The 24,395-nt window shown below is 36.3% G+C and overlaps 1 protein-coding gene across 12 annotated transcripts in view; it reads left to right on the top strand.

Annotated features, from left to right (window-relative positions):
* Positions 1-24,395, top strand: part of Pde1c (phosphodiesterase 1C) — a 599,125-nt gene that overhangs the window by 328,176 nt on the left and 246,554 nt on the right. The gene's annotated exons all lie outside the window — the stretch shown is intronic.

Raw genomic sequence — 24,395 nt, 5'->3', positions numbered from 1 at the left:
TCCAGGCACCTTGATATAAGAGTCCTTGAAAGGTTCAGGTGAATGATGACCTTGATGTGTAATTATTAAACTTTAGACTTGCGTCATTTGTAATTCTGAAATAACCTAATAGATCTTTGAGTTCACAGAGGCCTAGCTCCAATGGGAGCCCTTTTTTTCAATGTGTAGATGATGCCAACTCCCCATCAAAGTGCCCTTTGGCAGATGCTGATCTGGGGAAGCAGCATGTTTATCGGTGCATGCACACAAGTTGTGATCATGGGGAAAGTGAATGATATCTCTAAATAATGGAATAATGAAGTGAATTTAGGAAATGTCATGTGTGTTACAGTGGAATTTACTTATTGGCTCATCTTGTTAACTTAAACATGTATTTTTAATGTGTGTAATATGATACCGTACTATGTATATATGTAGTAAATTAATTGCTAGAGTCAAACAAATTTTAATATATATATCATCTCACATATTTCACTTATTGCTAGCTTATATACACTTTATTATTACTGTTACAGTGATTTATTTATAAATCATTATTAAATAATAATAAATTATTTGGACCATAATGATATATAAGGCCTTCCATGACATCTTTTATTTCTTCAGCATCATCTCTGACCACTTCTGGCATTCCTCTTTGTTTTCTAAAGTTGAGCCATGGTTTCCCAGCAAAGTTGTGATTCTAAAGGTCCATATGATCATAAATATTTTCTTTCTGTTTTTTTTAAAAATCTTTTTCTTTTTTATCGGTACCAGGGATCAAACTCACGAGCACACCCTTGCAAGGCAGATGCTTATGTTGCTGAGCTAAATCCCCAGCCCCTATAAATATTTTCTTAATAGAAGCTTTGGTAAACTTATGATGAACATATTCATTTAGTGCTTATCTAAGAGTTTAGACCTGTGTGTGAGGGTAGTTTTCCTGAGTCAGGTGAAATAAAGTGTGTTGTATTCATAGTTAGCCAGGAAACAAATCAGGATGGACCAAGGAGTTGATAGATATTGCCTGCCATGATGATACATTCTGTTTTTGCAGCACACTGGGCAGAATCTTTACTCTGTGTCTTTTCATATGTTATTTGCTCTTTCCCAACTTAACCCTGGTACATACTATAGTTAATACTCTGAGCTTTCTGCCTTTATATTCTGTAGCTGCCTAATGTTGGGAATTTCTATACTGTGTCTTCTGTTGTCTTGTTATTCATCTGCCGCAGTGCCTGGTACATGCTAACCCCTTAGTAAATACTGTTATGTGTATGATTGCGGCTCTTAGAAACTGCACTCTTAAGTTGATTTTTTTCACACCATGGATGATGACAACAGTCAAGAATTGCCACAATTGTACCACACATAATTGTCTTGAGTTGATTAAAATGTAAACCTAAGACATTTTTCCATAATGCATAGGATTATTTTACAAAGTGGTTAACATCTAGGATTTTCTCACAATTAATGCTGGATAGAGCAGGATTGAAATGGCATGATTCAATGGAAATCCACAGACAGATACTATTTCTTATGTCTAATATACTTAATAAAAATGATCTTTAAGTATCAACTGCTCTAGTATGAATGTCCTCTTATTAAGAAGTTGCTTTGGAAATATAATTAATGAAAGTGCCAAAATAGTTATTCTGAATAATTGAAAAGGGTTCAAAAAACACATTTTTGAAGAAATAGCATTGTATAGACATTTTGTTTACCAAGCATTCAAAGCCTGCAATTCAATTTAAAAGGCTAGTAGTTTTTTTTTTTTTTTGTAGTTGATTTTGGTATCACAGATTTAAATAAATTACATCCAAATAATGAATTCTAATGCAGTTAAAATCTCTCAGCAGGTTTCAACAATGGCATTTTTTTTATTTTAAAGAGAGAAATAAAAACAGTGATGTGTAATTTCATATTGAGCTAACAGGAAATTAATAATGGTTAATATATTGTGTACAAATACCTTCAGAGTAAGTTGCTCAGATTACAAGATATAGGCATGCAAAATTGATCAAACAGTATAAGCATAAACACCATTCTTTTCAATGAACTAAAAAAATTAGTAGCATAATTATCTTAGGTACTATTTATTTATATATTTTTCCTTTCCTTCTTTTCTCCTTTCTCCCATCCCAGTTGTTCTTTCTTTTGAGCAGTTGCTTCCTCTTTCATGATATCTATTGTAGATTTTGGATCTTATTTACTCTTTCAGTTTCTTACACTAGGGAAACATTGCAATGCTGAGTCTCATTTATTTCACTTATGAGTATGATTTTTAGTTGCATCCCTTTTTGTATAAGAGCCTGGAGTGTATCCTTACTTACAGCTGAGTAGTACTCCATTGGATAAAATACCACGTGTTTTTTATCTATCCTTCAGTTGATGAGCATTTGGGTTGTTTTCAAAATTTAGCTATTATGAGTATTGCTGCTATAAACATGGGTGCACGTATATGGCTGTGGTATGATGTTTTTAATTCTTTGAGGAAAATACTCAGAAGGGAGATAACTGGGTTAAATGGTGCCTGAAATCCTAGTTGTCAGAGGAATCTTCACATTGATTTTTAAAATGATTGTACCAGTCTAGGCTCCCACCAACAGTGAAGAAGGGTTCTTTTCCCCACAGCCCTTCCAGCATTTGTTATTGGGTGACTCTTGATGATAGCCATTCTTTTTGGAGTAGATGGAATCTCAGAGTTGTTTTAATTTGCATTTCTTGGTTTACCAATGATCTTGAACATTTTTTTCATATATTTATTTGCCATTTGTATTTCTTCATCTAAGAAGTATACATTCATCTCAGATGCCCATTTTTGTTAGGGTCTTTCAGTTTGGGGGTGGGTCTGATTTTTTAAAAAAAATTTTGTATGTTCAAGAGAGAAGTCCTTTGTCTGAGGAACATTGGCTAAAACTTTTTCTCCCACTCTTCGGGTTTGCTTTTCACTCTGTTGGTGATGTGTAAAAACTTTAATAAGATGAGATCTTAGTTGTTGTTTCTTTGAAATATTTCCCATGCAGTTTGGTTTTTGTTCATGGAATCTTCGCTTACCCTCACGTCTTTCAGATTTTTACCTACTTTCTCTTCAAGTACATGTAATATTTCTGTTTTAATATTCAGATCTTTGATCCATTTCAACTTTATTTTAGAACATTGTAATAGACATAGGTCTAGTTTTAATCTTCAGCATGTGGGAAGCCAGTTTTTGCAGCACTATTTATTAAAGAGGCTGTATTTCTTCCAGTGAACTTGTTTGACCCCTTTGTCAAAGATAAAGTGGCTGAGTTTGTTTGTAGTTGTGTCTACAACTTCTAATATGTTCCAGTGATCCTAGGGTCTGATTTATTTTTGCCAATACCATGCTGATTTTATCACAGTAGCTTTGCAGTATAATTTCAAGTCATGGATTGTGATGCCTCCTTCCTTGCCTTTGTTGCTCAAGATTCCTGGTGCTATTCTAGATCTCTTCTGTTTCCAGATGAACTTTAGGAAGATTTTCTGTAGCTCTATGAGGTATGCCAATGATATTTTGATCAGGGTTGAATTAAATCTGTATAATAATTTTGGGAGTATGGCCATTTTTTTTTTTTTTTTTGTCTTTTTAGTTTTTATCGGTACCAGGGATCGAACTCATGACTGCCTGCTTGCAAGGCAGGCACTTATGCCACTGAGCTAAATCCCCAGCCCCAGTATGGCCATTTTTGCTCTGTTGGTTCTTCCTATTCACAAATAAGTACTGTCTTTCCATTTTCTGATATCTTCTTCAATGTACTTTTTAAAAGTACTGTGATTTTCAATGTAAAGGTCTTTTACTTCCTTTGTTAGAGTGATTCCTAAATATTTCAGTTTTGTGGATGCTATTGTGAAGGGTGTGATTTCCCTAATTTCTCTCAGTGAGTTTGTTGTTTGTATACAGGAATGCCATTGATGTTTGAATGTTGACCCTGTATCCAGCTATGCTACTGAATTTCTTTGTTAATTCTAGAAGTCTTTTAGTGGAATGTGTTGGGTCTTCTATGTAGAATATCATGTCATCTGCGAATAATGATAGCTTAACTTCTTCCTTTTCCTATCTTTATTCTTTTTACTTTGCCCTATTCTAATTCCTCTAGCTAATGTTTCCCGAACTATATTGGATAGGAATAGTGGTAGTGGACATCCTCATCTTGTTCTGGATTTTAGGTTGAGAGCTTTTAGTTTTTGTCTGTTTAGTATGATGCTGGCTGTTGGTTTGTCGTACGTAGCTTTTATCAGATTGAGGTAAAAAATCACATATTTTGATTTTTTGTGGAGTTTTTAGCGTGAATGGGTGTTGGATTTTATCAAAACCTTTTTCTTCATATATTGAAATGATCATGTGATTTTTGTCTTTGACTCTGTTGATACAGTGCGTTATGTTTATTGATTTGCATATGTTGAACCATCCCTGAATTCTTGGTCATGTTGCATAATCTTCTTGGTTACTTGCTGCATTCTGTTTGCTAGTATTTTATTGAGAAGTTTTGCATCTATGTTCATTAGGGAGATGGACCTATAGTTCTCTTTTTTTAGTTGGAACTTTCTCTGCTGTTGGTGTCAGTGTAATACTTGCCTCCAGGAGTGAGTTAGGAAGGCAAGAATTCCTTCCTTTTCAATTTCAGTGACAGTCTGAGGAGTATTAGCACTAAATCTTCTCTAAGTTTCTTGATGAATTTGGCTGTGAATTTGTCAGGACCAGGGCTTTTCTTTGTTGGTATGTTTTTAATTATGTTTTCAATTTCATTCACTGATATTGGGTTGTTCAGAAGTTTTGTATCTTCTTGGTTCAGCTTTGGTAATTCATGTTTCTAGGAATCTCCATTTCTCTTCTGTTTTTCATCTTATGTGAGTAAAGACTTTCTAAGCAAGTATTGATGATCTTCTGAATTTCCACAGGATCTATAGTAATTTTACTTTTTTCATTCCTTATTGCAAGAATTTGAGATTTTTCTTTCCTTTTTTTGATAAGGTTGGCTAGGAGTTTCTCAATTTCATTTATTCTTTCAAAAAAACCAATTCTCAATTCACTAATTCTTTGTATTGTTTTCTCCATTTCAGTTTGTTAATTTCTGCTGTGCTCTTTATAATTTCCTTCCTTGTATGGGCTTTGGGTTTGACTTGCTCTTCTTTTTCTACAAACTTGAGGTGCAGCATTAAGTTGTTTATTTGTGCTCGTTCTATTTTTTGCTGTGAGAATTCACAGCTATAAATTTCCCTCTTAGGACTGCTTTGATTGCATCCTGAAGGTTCCAGTAAGTTGTATTTGCATTTTTTGTTTGATTGCAGATATTATTTAATTTCTTCTTTAATTTCACCTGTGGCTCATTGTTTGTTTAGTAGGGTGTTATTTCATTTTCATGCGTTTATGGAGTTTTTGTGGTTTATCATTAATTTCTAATTTCATTGCACTGTAATCAGATAATATGTATGGGATAATTTCAATTCCTTTGCGTTTACTTGAGCATGTTCTATGGGTGAGTGGATGGCCTATTTTAGAGAACATCTATGTGCAATTAAGAAAAATGTGCATTTTGATGTCATTGGGTGGAGTACTCTGTAAATGTCTACTGACTGAATTTGTTCACAGGTTTAGTGAAGTTCTGTTATTTCTTTGATTACTTTTTGTGTAGTTGATCTATTTGTGACTATGGAATATTAAGGTCCCCTTTACAATTGGGCTATTGCTTGTTTCATTTTTCATGTCTATTAATATTTGATGCAAATGTATTTATGATTGTTATGTCTTCCTTTTGTATTTTTCTCCTATCAGTATGTGAACTTCTTTATCTCTTTTGATCATTCTTCACTTGAAGTTCACATTGTCTGTAAACAGAATAGCTACCCCTACTTTTCTCGGGGTTCCTGTTGTATGGAATATTGTTTTCTATTCTTCAACTTTTAGTCTGTAAATTTCCTTTTGAGTTAAATGTGTTTCTTATATATAGCATATGTTGGATCTTGTTTCTTGACCCATTCTTCCAGTTTGTTTCTTTTGATTGGTGAATTGAGGCCATTTATATTGATGGTAATAGCTGATATGTATTGCCTTATCTTTGCCATGATATTTTTTTTTTTTTTTTTGCCATTGGTTCCCTACTTTATCCCTCTGCTTAATTGTTTGCTCTGTTTACTGGTTTCTTTCAATTGTTCTTAGAATTGTGTTCATTTTTTTCTTTGTCTAGAATATCTTTTAAGTACTCTTTGTAGTGTTGGCTTGGTGGTCACAAATTTCTTGTTATTCTTCGTCATGGAAACCTCTTATGTATCCATTAATTTAGTAGCTTTTCAGGGTACATAAATTTGGGTTTGAAGTTTTCTTTGAGGAACTAAAATACTTCACTTCAAACTCTCTATGAGTTGAGGATTTGTGTTGAGAAGTCTTGTGTATTTCTGATGGGCTTTCCTTAAAGGTGATTTGTTTCTTTGCTCTAATAGCTTTTAACATTCTGCTCTTTAGAATTTTGGGATCTTGATTATTATATATCTGAGTATAGATTTATTTTGGTTATGGATGATTGGAGTTCTGTATGCCTCATTTATCTGTATACCAGATTCTTTTTCTGTGCTTGGGAAACTTTCTGCTATTACTTCTGCAAATAGTTTTTTTTTTAAATGTCATTTGAGTTGACTCTTGCTTTTTCACCGAAACCAATATTCTTATTTTTCTTTGTGATGCTTTGTAGTTGTTGAGTTGTTATTTCCTGATCTTTTGTTATTTTCAAGACATCTTTCCTTTCATTATCACTAGCTGCAATACTGTGTTCAAGGTCTGAAAGTCTGTCTTTAGTTTCGTTCAAGTAGTTTTGGCTTTCAGTGAATTTTTACTTTCCTAGATATGTGTTTGAATCCCTTTCATGCATTCTCTTTCTTTCCTATTTGATCCTTCATGGTTTCATCATCATCTTTTTTTAAAAAAATCAATCTCTACTCTAGATTTGCTGTGCAGTTCCTTAATAAACGTTGATATTTCTTTTTTTACCTGAGAGATGACTTCTGATCTTATTTCCTCTATAGCCTCATGGATTTGTTTATTTGATTCAGTTGCTTTTTTTTTTCCTGAAATTTCAGGTGTATTTCTTTTAATTTCTTCTCTGTTAGTGTCTCCTGGATTTGTTCTAGATGGGCTGGAGGTCTGAGATTGCATTTTCTTTTTTATCTTGTCACTTCTTTTTCTCTTTTTTTTTTTTTTCCTTTGTCCTTTTGAAACAGGGTCTTTCTATGAAGTTCAGGCTGGCCTTAGGCTCATTTTGTAGCCCAGGCTGGTCTTGAACTTGCAGTGATCCTCCTACCTCAGCCTCCTGAGTACTGGGATTACAGGAGTGTGCCACTACTCCTAGCTTGTCATTTTCTTTTCCAAAAAATTTTTATTTTGGTTTCTATGATGAACTTTAGGGGTTTTTGTGGTAGGTAGTCATATTCCTAGTAATGAGGCCTTTCAGGGATGTCTTTTGTGTATAGGAAATTCTTGATTTGTGTCTATTCCAAAATCTTATCTTCCCAATTAATTAAAAGTGGATGTTGGTATATTTTTGGTTCAGTTCCTGGTCCTTTGGTATAATGCTATGGTGAGGTTACTACCCCAAAACGTCTCAGTATTTTTACAGAGGGGAGAGTAAGTGATAACAACATATATAACATCCTGGCTAAAGTAGTAAAAATGACAATGACAGTAACATCAACTACAGTTTCGAAACCTAAAAACTGTGGTAACTATCAATTTTGTACTTTAGACCACAGGAGCAAAGTCTATAGTGGTAGAACAGATCAGACTGTAAATTAGTAGTTTTTATGCAAAGTATTTCTCTTTGGTAGAGTACTTTTATTCTGTGATGGGGACATTTAGAGAGGATAGTATACAAAGCAGAGATAAATGAGAAGGAAATAGAAGCAAGGGTGGAGGACAAAAGGTGATCACACAAGGTTTGAAAAACTAGAGAAGAGGGTGTAAAAGAAAGAATGAAGGAGTATTAAAAAATTATCTGAACTTGGTCTCTGGATTTCTGTGGTTGGAGTTCTCCCCAGCTGTTTAGAAAAGAAAGAAAGAAAAGAAAGAGAGACAAAAGAAAGAAGAACAAAAAAGAAAAAGATGACAAGGAGAGGGAGAAAAAAAACAAAATTGAGAGAAAAGGGCCTATTACCAAGTCCTGGATTCTTCCCAAACTGATTGCTGGTCCTAAACTGTAGTGCGAGGGGCCAGATACCTGAATTCCTCCAGGGGAGCCAGTTATTGAATCCATCAATGGCATTTTACTTTTTAGTACCAGAAATGGAGTTCAGAACCTTGCACTTTCCAGGCAGGCAGTACATCTTGAAGTATACCCCTCGCCCCTTAACAATGGCATTTTAAAAAATTTATTTTAAAAAGTTTAAAACCAAGCAAAATAAAGTCAATCAAAACAAAACAATGAAAGTGATACACAACTTCAAAATGAGATAATAGGAAATGAACAATGCCTACCATAATGTATCTTGTTATCTTCAAAGTGGCTGCCCATACCCACAAACATGATAAAATCAAACAAAAAGAAAACACCAGAGTAAAACCAAATAAAGCAATGAAAATGATATAGGACTTCAAAATAAGATTATAGGAAATTACCATAATGCCTCCTGTTATCTTCAAAATAGCCATCCAGACTATCAGACATAGTCATATAAGATTAACCAAACAATACAAGAACTAACTTGCTTCTTTATTTTAGTTGTTGTCTTTTCAGAGATTTCATGTATGAAACTTCTAATTTCTACTATGTCTGTGTCTCCCAAACTTGTTCTGTGTAGGTTGGAGGTCTGAGATTGTATTTTACTCTGTTTGGACATTTTCCCATGTTCCTCTGAATCAGCCCATTGCTGCATCCCAGGTGCATCCTGTGTTGGCTGCCAGTCTCCTAGTGTAGTGGATTGAACTAGCCACCTGGGTTCCTCTGATCCAGGGTTCCTGGAGAGTTGGAAAGTCATGGGGCAGTTGTTCACTGATGATCCCCCAGTGGTGGTGGGGCCTCGGGTGTGGCTTCTTCTTCAGACCTGCTATGGGTTAGCTGGATTTCAAAGCCACAGGTACATGGTCTCAGCATGTGGTTTCTTCCTATTAACTTCATTTATTCACAGGTTTGGTTCAACTCTGATATTTCTTTGCTGATTTTCTGTCTAGTTGATCTGTCTGTGAAAATGGGGAATTGATATCTCCTGTTATAATTGTTTTATTACTCATTTCATTTTCCATGTCTACTAATAACTATCTTATATAGTTGAGTGCTCCTGTATAAGGTGCATATATATTTATGATTGTTATGGCATTGTGCTGTCTCCAGATTTCTCACTGACCTCAGTCAATCTTGTGTTATTCTTCTTTGCTTCATCTTGTAGCTGTTGGATTGATTTTCATGGTCTGTTGCAATTTTTCAGAGATATTTCTTTTCATGATCACTGGCTACAATTCTGTCTTTAAGATTGGAAATTCTATCCTTGCTTTCATTTATTCTGTTGCCTGTATTTTGAATGGAGATTTTAATCTCCTAGATCTTGGTTTGGATCTTTCATGGATTCCATTTATCTCCTGTGTTGGGCATTTTTTGTTCCTATCTTTTTCTAAGGTCATCTATTCTTTTATTTGTGTCTTCCCTGATATCTTTGATTTTAAGCATTATTTCTTTTTGTACCTGGGAGATCATTTTCTCTATACTCTTTTCTACTTGATTTTTCACTTCTTTAGTTATCATCTCAAAAAGTTCCAGGGTTTGACTTCCAACTTCATCCCTATCATGAGTTCTAGACCTGTCATTAGTGGGCTGGGGCCTAGAGTCTAGGGCCACAACTAGGGTCCATGTTTTACCTTCTATTTTATTTTATTTTGTTCTATGTGTTGATAATTGCCAGCCTCCCATGATATACAGCTCTACCACTAGCACTGAAGCCTCTCTCAAGGAGGAAAGGGATTTCCGTTCCTTAGGGGTGTTCTCCAGTGTCTTAGTTACTTTTTACTCGACGCTGAGACAAAATACCTGAAGCCCAAGTTGGGAAAGGAACTGTTTATTTCTTACAGTTTTGGAGGTTTCAGTCCACACTCAATTGGCTCCAAGGCAGCCAGGCATGGCTGGGCCACAGTTCATGGCAGCTGCAAACAGCAAGCAGGAACCAGCAAAGAGCAAGACATCTCCTACTTCCTGCCATTACATTACATCCTGGCTCCACCCCTATGTGAGTGGAGCACTGACACCATCAATCCAAGCACTAGACAATGAACCATCACAAATGCACAATGCAAACTCATGAGTTCTGGGGGCCACAGACGTAAACCATGACATCCAGATATAGTTGCCTTTCTTTCTTTCTTTCTTTCTTTCTTTCTTTCTTTCTTCTCTCTCTCTCTCTCTCTCTCTCTCTCTCTCTCTCTCTCTCTCTCTCTCTGTCTTGTACTGGAAATCAAACTCACAACCTCATGATTGTCAGGCAGGCGGGCACTCTGCCACTGAGCTATATCTCTGATGCTGTAGTTCATTCTTTATAGCTATCCCAAGAATCTACACTTTCTCCTGATATTTACTGTTTGGAGATAATGTCCGTGTTACATTGCAGAGATGTATGGAGCCAATCTTGGCTCTGGCTGTGAGGGCTAGGACTGGTCTTCTGATGGTGGAGTTCGCCGGAGTCCATTAGCTGTCTCCTCACTGCTGTTTTAGACACTTTTATTTTATTGACCTTGCTGATTTCTTCATCCTCCAAAGATGTGTGTTGTGTACATCTTTGTGCCAGGTTGTTATCTTGGGTCTTGAGTTTCCCATCAGTCTTACACTCTTCCAGCCATCCCTGCTGTCTGGGATGTAATGGAGGTGTGCAGAATGTGAACTCACTATCTTCCACCTGGCCCCATAGGCTGTGATGGCAACAGTGGCATTTTTAATGACTACTTAAATTTCATCTTTTTCTAATTGAGCATCATTTTAGAGTAGAAATTCTGATGTCCTCTGGTTTCCAAGTAAATTAATAGTTTAAAGGAGTGGTATTAAAATCTGATATGCAGTGTACGTTACACAAGTCTTTGAGAGAAAAATACACCAAAAAATTAAGGCTTCTTGGAGGTTGCTATGCTTTTCCAAATATAGTTAGCTTACACAGATGACTGCACAATTCTGTTTTGCTCAAGTGCTTTGGACTCATGGTTAATAATTGCACGTGAGCCACTGAGCAGAATGTAAATTAATCACTCAGTTGAAAGGGCACATTTGTCTTCAGCATTAAAAAGTAATTTGTCATTTTCACATGTTAACGTGGGGTATTAGAAATTTCAGAATTTCCTCAATTTTACTTTAAGGAGAGATAAATGGACAAGTTAGAAGGAGTTTTACAAAAGAGATGCTCAAACCTGTCAAGATTCAAATTACTATGTTGATTTTTTGAGTGCATATTTTTGCATATCTGATACAAATATGGTTGCATTTTTTATGTCACTTTGATTTAAAAATGGACTGCCTTATATGTGCTTCATTGAAGTGATTAAAGTGCAAATTAATAGAGGGTTGGTTTTAGCTTTTCTATTTTTAATATTTTTCATATGAAATATATCCATGTTCTACTAATATGTCATATGAATTATGAAGCATGCCAACTTAGTAGTTTAAAGCAACTGTTTTATTTTGCTTATAATTTAATGGGCCAGGCTTAAAGGCAGGACTTGACGGGTGGTTTGAAAGTGATCCAGCTAGTGTCATCTGGAACTGCTGGGTTGGAGGAGTCACTTCCAAGATAGTGTCTTCATTCATGTATTAAGAGTTGCAATGGTTTAGATCTAAAATATTCCCTCACAGTCTGATATATTCAGAGATGGGATTTTGAAAAGTGATTGGGTTATGGGACTGCTGTACTCATCAATGGATTAATTTATAGTTCATCAATTTATAGTTGAATGTGTTGTTAGCGGGATGAGAGTCTGATGTAGATTACTGAAGGCACAACCTGAAAGGGTGTATCCTTATCTCAGGATCCTCCCTTCTCTCTCTGCTTCTGGCTTTTTGATGAGTTGAGAAGCTTACTTTCACAATGCCCTTTGCCGTATTTCTTCCATGGAATCAGCCAACCATGAACTAAACCTGAAACCATGTACCGATTAAACTGCTCTTCCCTTAAGTTATGGATGTTGAGTACTTTGTTCCAGTGAAAGTGGCTGATAAAGAAAATTGGTACTGGAGAAGTGGGATTATTGCTGTGTCCATACCTGACCATATGGTTCATACTGTGGAATACAGCATGGTAGACTGGCAGTCTTGAAGATAATTTAGTAAGGCAGAGTTAATGAAGAAAATTTAATAGGTACCTTGTATAGCAGCAAGTGAGATGACTAAAGATACATTTACCCTGAGCCCCCTCAGATAACTTGCTTTTATGGATAGTTACTTCCTCCTTAGATGTTCAGTCATGGCAGTGGATGATTGATGTAGGATATCAATTTAGAGTACCTTATCATTAGGACATTTTGGCCTGAATTGTTAGGATATAAAAAGCTGAATATATGGTAGAAGCACTTACATTACATGTAAAGACATACATACAAACACTCACACCTACTTTAGTCTGCTAGAGGAAGCTAGGAGTAGATAGCATAATCTAGGAGCAGAGGCATGAATGAAACATACCATAAACTTGAAGGATTTCTGCAAACACCTGTCCCCCCTCATATGTCTGGACTGTAGCATTTCATTAATTTGATCAATCAAATGAAGAGTTGGAGTCATAATTAGTAAATTAACAATTACTAACATCTGTTAATAAAACCCCTCATTGTTGTAAAGATTTAAGAAAATTTTTGTTTTTAACTGTGGCCCTGTTTAGATGGTTCAAGGAGTAGTTCTGGTTCTGACTATCTGATTTTCTTTTTTTGGTGGTGTTGATAATGGAACTCAGGATCTACCAACCTACCTATTGATAGAGTCTTGCTAAATTGTTAAAGCTGGCCTTGAACTTGTGATCCTACTCCCTTAGTCTCGCAAACTACCAGGATTATAAGCATGTGGTACCATGCCTAGCCACATGTATTCATTTTAAAAGTCTACATATGACTAGAAGCATTTGACTTTAGCCAAAGACATCTACCATCTTTTGATAATAGTATAACATTTACAGTCATTTGCATGGTATCTTATAAATGTCTTATAATTTAAGAAAAGTTTAGTAATTGATATTACCATATACTTTCATAAATACTGGAAATAAAAAGATAAGTAAAAGTGCCTCTGTGAATAGGTACACAGGCTTCCAGATGAGACAAAAGTGAACATACTTTTCTCTCACTAGATCACAAACACAACTTACAGTATTGTTCATTATTTACTGGACTTGAAAGTATCGGCATGTTCAAGTCTAATATGGTGTTTGAAGGTATTTTTCTTTTTGTTTTCTCCATGTTTTTAGCCATCTATTAAATGTGTACTTTTCTGGCTCTTTAAACCTTTTCTCAAAAGAGTTAAATGGCTCAAACATTTTCTGCATATTAGTAAGATAGTTCAAAACTTAAACATATGCATAAATAATGACAAAGTAAATGTTGCAATGTGTAGTTTGTAGAGTAGCATTTATATGTTGCAAGGTAAAGATGTACCTACCCCATCACCACAACCAGGTGTCTAGTGACTTCTTTCACTTGAATTTTGATGTAGCTCAAGTAATCACATCTGATGAGCCCAGTAATTGATTAAATTCATCAAATGATTCCCTTAGTCAGGTCTGCTCATGTTCAGCTTCCATGAATCAGCTTACTTAATGAGCCATCAACAGAACTGCCACATTTACTGTGGTTGTGTGTGAGGAACAAAAAGATATGTGTATATTACCCTTTGGAATGGCTGCCTTCTAAACTTCTGTATTAGCAGGTGCATTTTATTTCTTAACACTGACCAACCCAATCCCCATCCTTCTCAGGCTGTATTTAATTTAAGGTCTGCTGGTAGCTTCTCTTTCAGCATCTTTAAAATAGAATTGGTGGGATATTGATCCTTATTTTTACAAATAAAAGTGGCAACTAAATAATTTGTTGATAAAGTTAACCGGGGGGGGGGGGCATGGGATAAATCAAAACACATAAATTTGCCTACATGCATAACCAACCGTGCATTCTACCACTTAGTAGTATTGATATTTAGAGCTCAAGAATTAGTGGTGACATCATGAAGAAGATTTTCTAAGAGACAAAGCTCTAAAAATTTATAATTATACTTATGATCATTGCTAAGTACTCAAAGTAGTAAGAACAGGCACACATGTCATGAGTGTTTTCCAATTTACATTCCAAGATGATCAGAATGACTTCATTATGAATGATGGTAGGTCAAGACCAAGAGAGTACCAAGAGTGTCTAGTTAGAGCACTAATTGACCCTGACACTTAGTTCATGAAAGATAATGCACAAGACTGCTAATATGGGAAAAGGCATAGCAGTGCTATAATTTCAGATGAAACGTAGCTAGAGGAGAAAGGCCAGTGAGAAGGCATCTCACAGATAGTTTTGGTCAGAATCCAGAGTGTCAGTTGGCTGCCACTCACTTATTACTCACTTAACCTTCCAAGATGTTTGAAGGAGCTGGGGAGTACAGGTCCGCGAGGAATCTGGGCCCAAGAAGCTGAGTAGCAGGAGATAGATGTAGGGATAGAGAGTATTGGGTTGTAATATGTAGGTCAACCCTGAGGCTGCATGGTGTATCTAGACACTAGTACATCAGTAAATGACATCTTCTTCTTTCTGCATACCATGTCTGAAGACTTTCTCAACTGCTCTTCTGAATGTGCATATCATGTTTAAGATCAGCATCAGCAAATCCTCATTGGCTTTCTATCTGATATTTAAGGTCTATCCTTAGAACTTTAAGGCATTCTGTCTGCCTCCCCAACAACTTTCCTGTGTAGTCACTCTTTATTCACCCTAAGTTAAGCTGAACACTACACTATCATATGTGCCTTGTGTCTTTTGTTGTTCTTTTTTATTTATACTCTTTTTAGTAGTTTAAGTGTTCTTAAGTTGTGTCTGTTGAAATAACATCTTTTCTTTCTTTCTTTCTTTTTTTCTTCATATCTTTTCTTGAAAGACATTTCAAGTGATGCTTCCCTCAATGGCGTCTTCTTAGATCTTTCCACCTAAAAGAGATCTCACTCTCCCAGTTCTTTTTATTCTTAGTATCTATCCTTATATTAAATACGTGAATCATCATAAAGCTCCCAAAACTTCTTGCCTTCCATTTTTTCCCCTTCATTTTCAGCATCACCACCTTCTTCATCATCATGTATAGTCTGCCCAGGTATCAGGCAGTGGATGAACATGTAGAGGCATATTAAAGATTGTTGTCTTTTTTATTTTAAAGAGGAAAAACAATAAAAACAATGACGTGAAATTTCGAAACAAGATAGTAGAAGAATAATAATGGTTAATATGTTCGGCACTGTTATCTTCAAAGTAGTCTTTTGTGCCAAATTTCATTTCCTTAATTGCTAACTGTGCCGTTGTAGACAGATATCTCTGTTTGTAATTGTATTAAATGGAGATGATTTCTAACATTTTAAGGTTGCTGCTTGCAAGTAAATTGTTGATAAGTGGCCAGGGGCATAGTAAAAGATGTTAAAAATTGGCCATTTTTTTTTTTTTTATCTTTATGCTCTGCAACATTAGACACACTCTACATTTTATTAGGAAGATTATTGCCTTGAAAATAGTATTTACTGAATACATAGTAGATTTTATTTACTTAGTTTACATATTATAAATTACAGCTATTGCATCCTCCTAATGCTAATAATAATAATAAATAATTCTAACCATATATTTTAGCATACATCATGGGAGATTAGAGGTCAATAAAATATTTTAAGCTAAATCCTTGCCATTTACAGGTTTTAAGGAGTTTCTGATTTTTAAAGTCATGTTATGATTTGTCTTTGGTCCCCTCCCATTCTTAATTAGATCTTACTCATGTATTGGAGTTTGTGTGTGAGAGACAGAGACACAGAGAGAGAGACAGACAGACAGACAGACAGACAGACAGAACCTTGCTCTCCCGATTCTTGCTCTTCCTATTCCTTTTACCAGAAATAGCACATGTTGCTCTTCTTGGAACTGTTGTGGGATTTTGGAGTAAGGAATGTGCTTCCTCAAAGCTTGGGGCTTTAGACATGCCAGCTGTTTATTAAATATGGGCTGGATTATGAATGAATGGGACTGGGATCTTACAGATATTTCTACCACAGTTTCAAACTAAAATCTGAGTTACAAGGTGGGAGCTGTGGATAAATAAGCTAAGTTGATAAAGGACTTATGCTTACAAACGAATAATCTCATGCAGACTGTCATATGGCCTTCACACTGGCCATATATCAGTGTGACAGCCTGTGAGGTCAGCAAGAAAATGGCACGCATGGCAAGAACCAGGAAGTATTCAGTTGCTTGGATCATTGATTCTGGTTTTTCCATTTCAGTTCCTCCATGGAACTTTAGATTTGGGTAGAACCTCTGGGAGTCTTTTTGTTCTATATCAGTGTGTCAAACCTATTTTTCCTCATTCAGCCATCAAACCTGGATGTATTCAGTGTAATATTAACTATATTTGTTTGAGGAGCATAATGGTAAACATTTAATAACTGTGCCTGGGAATCATTTTTCTATTCTGTGGTGTTTTGCTAAAATGGTTTTTAGAATCATTTTTTAAGCTACCTAATAAAACCTAAGTATGTCTTTAAAACTATCAATAGCACTTAAGTAGGAAAAATCACTGTGCTTCAAAAGTTAAGGCAAGACCTTTAAAGTTGTGCAAGGATGCAAGACTCTAGGTCTCTCTATACACTGCAGTGGCCCTCAGTACTAAAGAGATAGATTTCACTAAGTTGATTTAACAGTTGTTGGGGGCCTCCACATTGAGGCCAAGTGGAACTCCTAAGAGCAATAGTTTAAGAAACAGACCTTAGCATTCCTGGAGACCCTGAGTTTGACATATGTATGTATGCCTGTATCAGTGTTCTTAAACTTGATACTGCTCATATTTTCACAGTGTGGCTGGCCTGTGCATCAGAAAATGTTAGGCACTCCTTAGATGCTAGTTGTTACTCTCACATGTCTTCTTTGTGGCAACCCAAAGTGTTTCAGAACCATTGGTGTAGCTGAAAGATTAAGAATCAGGTCTAGGGCGGGAGATGTAGCTCAGTGGTAGAGTGCTTACCCAGCATGTGGCAGGTTTTGTTTCATTGTCTTTGTCTGTAGAGAGATTGGACATTTGGATCAACATAGTCATTTTGACTGGAAAACAAAATTCTGTGACTGTAATCACTGGCATTTTCCCATAATTGGCACCTAAGATGGAGGCCCCTGGGCAGGTAACATTACTGCCCCATACTGATGGTCCTTTGGCAGGTAGCCAGCATATTCTTGGTATAGAATGCTTATAATTTCACCAATTCAGGAGAACTAATCATGGGGAGAACATTAAAAGGATGTTTGCCAAAAACAAACACTTTACCAAAATATGTCATACTGATTTAATTTGTTGTATCCAGCTATGTCACATAAAGTATCTTACTTAGTCTTCATAGGGATCCTGTTTTGCAGGCAAGGGACTTGGTGAAAAGAAGTAAGTTGATTTATATTCAGCACAGAGAAGTGTTCTGGTCAGTGCTTAAAAGCATGTCTTTCAGATCTTTCAAGTTTCTTGAGTTCTTTCTGTCATGATGGCTTTATAATTTCTTACAGCTTTGGAACCCTCATTTCTTTTTAGTTCCCCAAACAGCTTAAAAGTGAAAAGATCAGAAAGATAGACCTTTAGTGGTACATTTACTGAGTTTGCTGATTGCTCTTTTCTCATGGGGGCATTTTATGTTTGAAAGTTTTGTGTTTGGTCTGAAAGTTGATGCTTTAGAAAAATTTAATGAAAACTTTTAAAACTCATAGTTAAATAATGTAATTGAAGGAGAAAAATGTCCTTACCTTTACCTCTGGGTTCTTTTTTCCAGAATCATCTATTTTCATGCTTAATAACTTACAGTACTTTGAAACTGATGTGATCAGTCATACATGAATACATAACTCTTTGTGTATAAAAGTAAATAAAAATTTTAGTCAGATACAAGAAAATTTGTTCTGTGTTATATCATCTGATTTTCTAAGTTCATTAAGTCAGTACCTGAATTTTTCCCTTTGTGTCCTGACAAGTATTATTTCACCTTTTTATTCCTATCACTTTGCAATGTCATGGAGCAGGGCCAGAATGAAGAATTCCTAAGGCAGCTGGAGGGCCTGGAGTAAGATGGGCACATGCTTTGCTAGTGGCATGTTGATAGTGAAAAGAGAAGGGTTGGGTAAATTTGGGCTGGAATCTGAGTCCTAGCAGGAGCACTATGTAATATTTGAGAGTAGGACTTCCTTTACCAACAGGAATCAATATCTTCTTGGTCAAATGCAGATCATATTTGCTGCCTAGAGTTTTTTGGTTTACCAAGAATGAAATAGTATGTGCAAATCACTAAGGAAGTCTTTGATACATGGAAAGTGCTTGAGATATCCCTTGGAGAGGAGACCAGAGTTCCATGGCCCCTGTGCAGAGAGGACTTGTGCTTTGAGATGGTACAGCTTGGAAGTCTAGAGTCATATAAAAGATTATATAGAAAGCACATAGACCTTATACTTTATGGACCCTGAAAGGATAAGGGCTAAGTCGTATGTACTAAATAGTGGAATCAGCCTTAACAAATGATTTGAGACTGTTTTAGGGTAGACGGACTAGGACTGAAAGAAAGTTGAGGCAGGTGGGGCAGGGTGCAAGCAACACAGCATGACAGCCACTGGGACATGTCTTTATTAGGAAAAGAAAGTTTAGGCCACCCTAGTATGATTTCAAATTATTGTCTAGGGAGGCAATAACACAAAAGAGATTTTCTGGGAAATGAAGTTTCATACTTTACATGTGGAGGTAGAAATGAAATTATCAGAAAATTAGTTAACTACAAAGCAAGCCACAATATAACTGGAAGTGGGTTTCTACTTAATATTTCCAGGCAACCAAAGGTTCCCTTGGAATTAATACCAGTCAAGTGTAATCCTTCTGAAGACAGGGCAGAGTACTGTGTGTAGCCACTGCCAACTGCTCTTCACTGCAAATGCCTCAATTTTGCAGTGTTCTGCAGCCATGGGACAGAGAGTTCATTGTCTTGCTGATTTCTGCTGTGAGTACAAATGGAGAATTTATGATTTGACTTTTCAGTGATTATATCCTTTATTTGTAAGATATGTACCGTCATGACATCATTATCAAGGGATTCATAGAAGCAAAGCATGTCAATGCATGCTTGTAATTCCAGCACTCTGGGATGCTGAGGCAGGAAGATATCAAGTTTGAACCCAGCCTGGGCAAATTAGAAAGACTGTGTCTCAAAATAAACCTTAAATAAAGTGCTTAAGGATGTGACTCAGTGTAAAGGGCCTGGGTTTAATCCTTAGTACTGCCAAAATAAAGTTTCATGGAATTAGTACAGCAATCAAAGAGTTTAAGAAGAGAGCCTGATGTCTACAGTATGTACTCTGAGGTGCCTTTTTCTTCTTTTGTTGTTATGGCAAATCTGTTGTTGCATACGTTTAGTAATTGTGCCATGACCTCATGATTATTTCACCAATTGCTAGTGCAGCATTTGGGCAGGAACAGTACCAACTTTAGTAGTCACCACTGCTAACTTATGACTCCTTATCAAGAAAGAAAAACAAATGTTTGGGAGTACCCACAGTGCCTTTTGGATGGTTAAACAGAAAGCTCATTCCTTTTGAGAACAGAATGTCTTGGGGAATGAACATAATAACAACACAGTGTCAATGACAATGAACGTGTTGATGGTGGTGATGGTATTGGTGGAGTCCTCTGAGTATGGTTACTTGTTAAGACTTTAGTTCATCCTATCAGGGCATGCTCACTTCATGCTTTCACCTGTTTGCTTTGCATCAACTTTTTCTCCTGCTGATTTCACTGTACTGAGAAATGTGTTCCGGTAACATGATTTTGGGATTCAACAGATGAGTTTCTGATGAAGCCTTTGTAAAGCTTAAATTGCTTCCCATTTAACATCATTATTTTGAATAGAAAGAAATTTTCCTTAAATTAGTCTCCTATGTAGAAAATGAATCATGTGTAAAGGATACTTTTGGAGCGGATGACTCTTTCCCTTGGTATCAGTGACTTACTTTTGCCATTGGATCTGTGGGACATTATTATAGAAGCATAAATATGTGAGATATCTATAAACAAAGCAATAGGACAGTGAAATCTAGAGCATGGATTTTGGAGTCTTAGAAACCTAATTTTAAATTCAATTTTTACACTTCTCTAACTCTAAATTTTTTTTTAGCCAGTTAAGCAATAATATTTTCAAGGTATAGTTGCTAATAATAACTAAATCTTAGGCCTGTTGTAAGGATTAAGTGAGACAATGTATGTGTAAGATATGGTCAAGTTCTAGGTGCATAAAAATGTTTTATGTTAGTTGTTATATGTTTTTTCCCTCACAAATAAAACTATTGACCACAGAATGCTATCATCCTTCATTATAAAAATAAGTGAGACTTTTACTCTCTGTAAGACTTGATTTCCCTGGGGTACTTACTGTACTCAGACAGGAGATTAATCCTTTGGGATCTTATTTATTGTAAGGTTAGTTAGAATGATACCAGCCAATTCTAGGTAGAGGTGGGAGAAGCTCTTGCTTTGTGCTTCAGGCTGATCTACAAGGTTGCAACAAAAGCCTGGTAAAACAGAAAAGCAAATGCAAGTGGTTTAGCCAGAGATTCCAGGCATCATCTTTTCATTATTACTCCCTTGGTCTCTGAACGCATCCTGTAATAAGACCTGTGATGTGTGGGTCTGTGGGCAGGGACTTAACACAACCACCCCTGATTTAGGAGAGATGGATTTAGGAGATGTGCAAAAGGGAAGTCAGTTCAAGTGCATTGAGGATACTACTGAAATATAGAGGGAGAACAAATTGAAAACACAATATTTATTTTTTAAAAAGGGTTATATCAAAGGTATTGAGTTAGACTATTTATTTATGGAGGCAGATTGTGACTTACCTGCCTTCACTTCTAGACTCCATTTTACTACATTTTACTGAGTATAACTACAAGATGATCAAGTACTCTGAGACAGTAAACAAAGAGGAACAAGGTGTGACCTTTTCTGTCAAGGGACAGTGGCATGATTGGGGAGATAGAACGAGTTAAGCAGTTAATTTCAGGTAAGATGTGTGACAGAGATGTAAGTGGCTCTGCTTAGTTTAGGAGGTCAGAAAAGCCCTCAAGACATGACACCTAAGGCTTAAGGATGAGTATGAGAAAACAGGCAGATGTGGAAATGTGGAATGAATATTTTATTTAGAAAGAATAATGTGAGTAGATAGTTGATTTTCAAAACCACTTTGTTATTGGTAATCTAATCCTGCTGTGGCTGGCGTGAGGTTTGCTCTGCAGGGATGGGAAAGCATTATTTTGCTGTGATGTCTCTGTGGGCAGCTGTAGACTCACTGCCTTGGTTAACTTTAAAGAACTAGATGACCACCAGGGGCTGCAAGGAAAGGAAAGCCCACAAGCAGTAAAGACATTGTTATATTTTGAGAAATGTTTTGTGACCATCTGAACTTTGTATCCCATGTGTGTGTCAGAATCCTAAAGGAACCAGAAATGACTTCCAAATAATCAGAGAGCAGATAAAAAGAATCCGCTACGTCTTCCAGCAGGGAATGGAAAGGGAGAGTAATGATGAAACAGGTTCCCTACTCTTTTATTTCTTTAAAGAGTTTTTGTAAGCCTAGCATTATTTCGTTGTTACGTTTGATAGAATTCATCAAGGAAACCATCTAATCCTGGACTTCCCGTGGGAAGATGGTATTTAGACAGTTCTCAGATCACTGGGAAGGTCTATTAATTATCAGGAACACCAGAAAGGCCTCATAAGACATGAATTGTGGTGACAACTCCCATCCACTCCACCCCAAATTTCTGACTTGGTTGGTCTGGGGAAGAGGGCTGAGGCCTTTGCATCCCAGAAAGTTTGCAGGTGTTATTTGTTGCTGCTGATATCTTGGGAAACATTTGTATTACTATTGCCTTAGTAGTTACACATTTAGAGTTTCTGTTTCTTCTTGAGTCATTTTTGTGTTTCTCAAGGAATTTGTTCCTTTCATCATTATGTGAAAAATGCTGGTAATAGTGTCACTTACCATCTTCTTAATGTCTGCAGGTCCTCAAGATACCCCTTCTTTCATTCCTGGTACTGGTATTGGTAATCTGTGCTTTGTTTCATTATTTCTTTTTTTTTAATTTTTAAAAATATTAAACCTTTTTTCTTGGTACTGGGAATCAAATTCAGGACCTTGCACTTTCCAGGCAGGCACTTATGCCACTGAACTATATCCCTGGCAACATTATTTCTTGATCAAGCCTGCTACTTACTACTTTTGATAATTTTTTTAAAATCAAACTTTCATCTTTGTTAACTTCCTTTTGTATTTCATTGCTTTCTGTTCTTATATATATTATCCCTTTTTTCTACTTACTTTGGCTAAATTCACTTTGTTTTCTAACTTTATAAAGCACTAACTTCAAACTTCTCATCTTTTCTAATATAAGTATCTGAGCTTGTGTCAGTTCTTGTAAGTACTTTCTTCCTGATGCTTCATCCATAACCTTACTATAAAACTTGTCCCGCTAGACTCCCATTTGTCTGTCTCTCCAGCCATTTCATAAACACTTTCATAGAAAAGAATAGGAGAAAGAATTTTCATTACAAAAACAATAGAATTTGACTCAGCAGGGGCCACATTGACTTTTGATCCCAATCCTTAAGGGTTATTATATTCCTAGTATACCTTAGGATGTGTACAGTGGGGAAGTCGGTGAGTGACTAAGGTTGAACTGATGGCTTAGAGGCCTCTTTGTTTCTTGTATATATGGTTCTTGAACTAGGAGTTCCTTTTATATCTTTTATGGGAGTATTGTAATCAGAGTTTACAGGGGAATAGATTTAATAAAGGAAGCATAATTTATAGGATTATTTTGTAATATTCACCCAAAGAGTCAAATGCAGAAGAGTACAGGAGATCTGTCCACACATTAGAGACCCAAAGAATCCAGTTGAGAGCCTGGATCTCATAGCAATGTCCTGCACAAGTCCTGCTGAAGATCCAGAGCCCATGGCAGTGCCCTCCGCAAGTCCAACTGGAGGCTTAGAGCCTGTGACAGTTTCTAATGCAAGTCTCAAGGGTCTGTTCCAGAAGGGCCCAAAGGTCAGTGGTGGAAGCTAGAAAGTCTGCACTAGCAGGAGAAAAAACCTATGCCCACAGACTGAGGGACCTGCCCTGGAGCCAGGAAGCAATATTCAAGCTCTCGGTAAGAATCAGAGCTTCCTTGAAGAGAACCACAGCCATTCTCAGCAACAGCAAGAATCTGAGCTCCTCCAACTAGTAGAACAGCTGAGTTCATATCAGGAAAACCAGCAAGACAAGTTTCTCCAAGAGAATCAATAGTACATCCTCTTTGCCTCTAATTCTCCTTTTATGCTGTTGTCAGTAATTCTCAGATGGACCATCTACACCAGCACCAAGCTGATTCAGTTCATCTGGGTGTTACAAGTTGACCATCAGTTAATCCAATACAAGGAGGAAAAGTCTTTTGTGAAGCAAACTCTTCCTTCACTTGTGGAAGAGCCCATTTTGGAGAGAAGGTTGTAATAGGTAGCTATGAGGATTGCCTAGCACTCAGATCATTACTCACTACTAACTTCGTTGAATTTTCTACCAACAGAACCCCCTCTCTAGGGTTTGTTTAGGTCTAGCTTCCTGCCAATATAAACTTCCTCCTCCTTCTAACTGAATTTCTCAATGATCAGGTGAATTGTAAGTGAAATCCACATTGCTTTTCCATCTTCCCACAAGCAGCCGGTATCCAGTGCTATCTAGGACATGAGCTGCCCTCCACTAATATCCCCCATATGTTAGTGTACATAGAGGATTCCCACCTGTGAATTCAAGCTTCTGTGTCTTCAGAATTATATGGATTTTTATTTTCCAGAAATGGGAGAATTTAGTTTAGGGGGCAAATCATTTACAACAAACATCTGTCACAAAATACAGTTTCTTTTTTTTAAATAATTTTTGTTAATACATGTTTTCTTTAAATAATGTTCACATTATGTTCTGATTTAGGGTTTGTATATATACATGCATAAAACTTAGTTTCTTTTTCATTTCCTTACCCTTTCCTCCCTCACTCTCTAGTATCTGTTTTTCTATTATCTGTTCTTCTGAGTATCTGTTTTTATTTTGTTCTTTATAATTTAGCTTTCTCATATAAGAGAACTCATGTAATATTTAAGTGTGTGTATATATCAGTT

The sequence above is a fragment of the Cavia porcellus genome, unplaced genomic scaffold (genome assembly GCF_034190915.1).
Source record: "Cavia porcellus strain 051 isolate PalLab524CR breed Dunkin Hartley unplaced genomic scaffold, mCavPor4.1 scaffold_2, whole genome shotgun sequence".
Classification (NCBI taxonomy): Eukaryota; Metazoa; Chordata; class Mammalia; order Rodentia; family Caviidae; genus Cavia; species Cavia porcellus.
This window is presented reverse-complemented; position numbering and strand designations above follow the sequence as displayed.